This window comes from Vombatus ursinus, unplaced genomic scaffold (assembly GCF_900497805.2).
Source record: "Vombatus ursinus unplaced genomic scaffold, bare-nosed wombat genome assembly UNPS02010639.1, whole genome shotgun sequence".
Classification (NCBI taxonomy): Eukaryota; Metazoa; Chordata; class Mammalia; order Diprotodontia; family Vombatidae; genus Vombatus; species Vombatus ursinus.
The window spans coordinates 5402284-5407556 of NW_020950417.1; the positions used below are offsets into that span (position 1 = coordinate 5402284).

Below are 5273 nucleotides of genomic sequence, written 5' to 3' on the forward strand. Positions count from 1 at the left end.
AATAAGTAGATCTGAGAATCACCAGCATAGAGATACTAATTGAATCCATAGGAGCTGATGAGATCACCTAGTGAAATAGAATAAAGGGAGAAGAGTGCTCAGGACAGAGCCTTGGAAGAAATCCATGGTCAGTAGGTACAACCTACATGAAGATCCAGCAAAGGAGATTAAGAAGAAACTGTCAGACAAGTAGGAAGAGAACCAGGAGAGAGCAGTGTCACGAAAACCTTGAGAAAAGAGAGCATTGGGGAGAAGAGGATGATCAAGAGTGTCAAAGGCTGCAGAGAGGTCAAGAAGGATGAGAACTAACTAAGGCCATTAGGTTTGGCAATTAAGAGATTATTGATAACTTTGGAGAGAATTAAATAGATTTAACAAATAGGTCAGTTAGTTCCAACAACAGATCCTACCCAAAAACAAATTATAACTAAGTTATATGTCAAGGCTGCTGACTGCTCTAACACTCAGTTCGTGTCTGGAAAAGAAAAAAAAAACCACTGTGAAATATAAAAATGGATCCTTGACATTTTTTCCAAAACAGACTGAGATAGTCTTCTTAGCCTACAATATTCTTAGGGCCTTCATTTCTAAAACATATAGAGAATTAAGTCAAATTTATAAGAATACAAGTCATTCCCCAATTGATAAACGGTCAATGAACAGGCAGTTTTCAAATGAAGAAATTAAAGCTATCTATAGACATATGAAAAAATGTTCTAAATCACTATTGATTAGAGAAATGCAAATCAAAACAACTCTGAGGTGCCACATCACACCTACCAGTTTGGCCAACGTGACAAAACAGGAAAATGATAAATGTTGGAGAAGATGTGGGAAAATTGGAACACTAATGCATTGCTGGTGGAGTTGTGAAATGATCCAACCATTTTGGAGAGCAATTTGGAACTATGCCCAAAGGGCTATAAAAATGTGCATACCCTTCAACCCAGCAATAGCATTTCTAGGGCTATATCCCAAAGAGATCATAAAAATGGAAAAAGGATCCACACGTACAAAAATATTTATAGCAGCTCTTTTTGTGATGGCAAAGAATTGGAATTTGAGGGGATGCCCATCAATTGGGGAATGGATGAGCAAGTTGTGGTATATGAATGTAATGGAATACTATTATGCTATAAGAAATGATGAGCAGGCAGACTTCAGAAAAACCTGGGAAGACTTGTATGATCTGATGCTGAGTGAAGTGAGCAGAACCAGAAGAACATTGTACACTGTAACAACAAAATTGTGTGATGACTAATGTTGATAGACTTAGCCCTTCTCAGCAATCTAAGGATTTGCTAAATCTAAGACATCTCCAAAGTTCTCATGTTGGAAAATGCTATCCATATCCAAAGAAAAAACTATGGAGTTTGAATGCAGATCGAAGCATACTATTTTCTATTTTTTCCTTCTGTTTTATTTTATTTTCTCTTTCTTATAGTTCCTCCTATTGGTTCTAATTCTTCCTCACATCACTAATGTGAAAATATGTTTAATAGGAAAGTATATGTATAGCCTATATCAGATTGCGCACTGCTTGGGGAGGGAGGTAGGAAGGGAGAGGGAGAAAAATTTAAAATTCAAAAGTTTATGGAAGTGATTGTTGATAAATCAAAATAAACTAATTTTTAAAAATATTCTTAGGGCCTAAGAGACCAATAAACCAGAATATGATGAGCATGACATTACGAGGCTGCCCTATATCTACCAGATTCCAATGTCCTGATTAACAATGTTAGGATCTGCATTCAAGCACTGTGACAGCAAGAATCAAGCCTTATTCATCCCCAGGGCCTAGCATTGAGTATTTCCCATAATAAGTGCTTAATAAATAGCTGTTGAGTACATTAATGAATGAATGAGTTCTGTGTGAGCAGTGTGTTATCTCAGAAGACGAAAATTAAGATTTCAGACCATATTCATCAACCACAATCCAGAACAAGGTTAGAGTTACTTACCAAGAGTAAGTAATTTTGGTTTTGGGAAAAGACAGAGCCAATGATGGGTGAATTCAACCCTGTGGGTGAATGCCAGCCTGCATTTGGAGCAAGTACATGGGATGAGCTATTAGGACTGTAAAAGGACAGATGATAACTGAATCATTAACACCTCAACCTTGTCAGCAAACTCATGCAAGAATACTTACCTGCTTCAGGATAAATGGTAATTACTGGCCACACTGAGGATAAGTTTTTACAGCTCTCCATGAACACTTGTCATGGCCTATTTAACTAAGTCGAGTCAAATCAATAAGCATTTACTAAGACTTCCTATGAACCAGTTGCTGTGCTAAGTGCTGGGTATACAAAGAAAGGCAAAAAGATAGCTCCTATTTGTCTAGCAAAGGCAAACTACCAGAACTGATGGGCCTTCCTAGTTGAGATGACTCCTATGTGTTATATTGACTACTATAACTAGTCACATATCAAAGCCACACCTGCTATTCACAAAAATGTCGATCAAAGACTATATTAGAGTCATCACAAATGGAAAAAAGGCAAACCTCCCTGTTTCCACTGGAATGAATCTTTTTAATCAAATCCTCAATAATAATCTTTTTAAACAAATCCATTCAGGTCTCTCTACCCTTAACAATTATCCTCAATTTAATTCCTCTTTATTTATTATCTTTATTACCATGCTTGGTGGCTCTCCATCCTTCTAAACCAGGAGTTCTCAGACTACAACATAGGAACTTATATTTTGATAACTATTTCAATATACAGTTGTACTCTTTGTATTCTATATAATTCTATGTACTTTATTTTATGCAAGATATTATTCTAAGAAGGGAAAGGGTCCACAGGCTTTCCCATACTGCCAAAGGGATCCACAATGGTTAAAAAGTCCTGTTTCAGATCTTTCTTATGATTTTATGACTTTAGCTTCTGCCTCATCAGCAATAAGACCACATGATTTGATGGAAAGAGCCCTGGGTTGAAAACAAAGACACGCAAATTCCAGCATTGGTTCTGATACTAATTGCCATGTGACCCTAAACACATCACTAAACCTCTTTGGCCTTCAAGAGTCTCTCCTTCTTCAATGTAGGGCTGGGACTAGGCCTGGCTGAGAAAGAGGATCAATCACTAGACCTGAAAAAATAAACTATATCACCATTGTCCTCTTGTATTCTGTCCTAGCCTCATTCCTCCTGCCACCCCTACTAGCAAACAGTCTTTTTTGTTACTAAAACAGAGAGGACTAAAATTTAAAAATACACTTTCATTGCAGTCACTGACTCTGTTATGGAGAAAGAAAACAGATTTTTCCATTAGAAAATGCAATTAAAAAATTACAAAGATCTTTTAACTCCTAATTAAGCCTTTCTTGTTTTGATTCCTACTTGTTTAGAAAGGCCTGGACAAGTCAGAGAATCACATGAATGAAGTGACCTCTTTCTAAGGTTTAATCTTTATGCAGGCATCAGCCATGGCCTATTAAATTATGTCAAGAAGCTGGACTTAGCTTTCCGCCAGCTCCGCCATATTCCAGTGAGTTGCCAAAATGATGAACACAAAAGGAAAAAGGAGGGGGATATGATATATGTTTTCTAGGCCTTTTCAAAAACATGGTGTTGTCCCTCCAGCTAAGTATATGTGAATATACAAGAAAGGTGATATTGTAGATATCAAGGGTATGGGCACGGTTCAGCAAGGAATGCCCCACAAATGCTACCATGACAAGACTGGACGGGTCTATAATGTTACTCAACATGCTGTAGGCATTGTTGTAAACAAACAGGTTAAGGGCAAGATTCTAGTCAAGAGAATTAATGTGCGTATTGAGCATATTAAGCATTCCAAGAGCAGAGATAGCTTCCTGAAGCGGGTAAAGGAAAATGATCAGAAGAAGAAGGAAGTCAAAGAAAAAGGCACTTGGGTTCAACCAAAGTGCCAGCCTGCTCCACCCAGAGAAGCACACTATGTGAGAACCAACGGCAAGGAACCTGAGCCGTTGGAACCAAGCCCCTACAAATTCATGGCATAAATGGCTGTAAAATAAAAACAATAAAAAATTCTTGGGTTAAAAAAAAAAAAAGAAGCTGGACTTAAAGTTGCAGATTTTTTCAGCTTCCATGTGAATAAGCCAAGAGCCATTAAACCAAAAGGTATGGAGTGAAGAGAGATTACAGAGGAACCTGAGAAAGCTGATGAATGAGGAAACTTTCCCTGTGACCACAGACGCATTAAAAAGTGCTGAATTGGGACTATTGGGTTCCCAGCCTGCACTGCCACTTACTGCCTGTGGGAACTTGGGCAAGTCACTTAACTCTGTGAGTCTTAGTTTCTTCATTTGTAAAATGAAGGGGCTGAATAGATGGGCCCTTAGTTTCTTTCCAGCTCTAAATCCATGACTTTTAGAGGTTGTAAGCAGTACAGTGGATACATTCCTGGGCTGGGAATCAGGAAAACAGATTCGAGTCCTCACTCAGGCACTTGGCAGCTGTGTGACCCTGGGTAAGTCACTTAACCACTCTGCAAAATGAAAGTGAGCATAGATAGCCTCTAAGTTACTCTCAAACTGATTTTAGGCCCCTTCTCCTAGGCAATCCTGATTTATTCACTGAACTTTGGGTACAGACCCATGACCAAAGAGGTATGAAAAAAAAATACACATCCAAAGAGATGAGGAAACAGCATCCTTGACTGGGTTACTGTTGTGTTTGGCACCTAATAGGTACCAAGGTTGAATGATTGATTGATTGATTTTTTTTAATGGGCCAAACAAAGCAATTTTTGGAGCACCAAATGAAACCAATTGTTAAAGAAAAATAATTAACTGGTAAAGGGAAGGAAAGAAAAATGATAAAAGGAAAAGAGAGTGGCAGAAATCCCAAATTTTAGAGACAGGTAAATCAAAAGAGAATCTCCAAACAAGCTTTTTCAAAATGCCCATTAATTCTTTTCACAGAAAGCTACTTGAAACCAAACAGATGTAAATTTATAGCTAACCAGTTAGTCACAGTTTCAGCGGTGGAAACAAGAGAAAAAATATGCAGTTGGGGGAAAGAAAATGATGGTTTTGTTCAACATAACACAGCAAATCAGAACAGTCATTATTTTCCCTCCTCAAGCTAAAAAGGCAACTTTCAACTTGAAACTCCCTTTCATGTCCAGGAATAGCCTGGCATCTCAGCCTAGATTATACTGCTTTAGAGGGGCACATTGGACCACACGAATGCTGTGGTCAAACACAGGGTCTGCGTGTCTGTTCAAGGGAGAAGGTATAATGCTGCTTTCCCCTTCTATTGCTTGCTCTGTTTTGGA

The 5273-nt window shown here is 38.2% G+C and overlaps 1 pseudogene; it reads left to right on the plus strand.

Moving 5' to 3' along the window:
• The first annotated feature begins 3492 nt into the window (after positions 1-3492).
• On the plus strand, positions 3493-4031 carry LOC114037879 (annotated as a pseudogene).
• The last annotated feature ends 1242 nt before the right edge of the window (positions 4032-5273 follow it).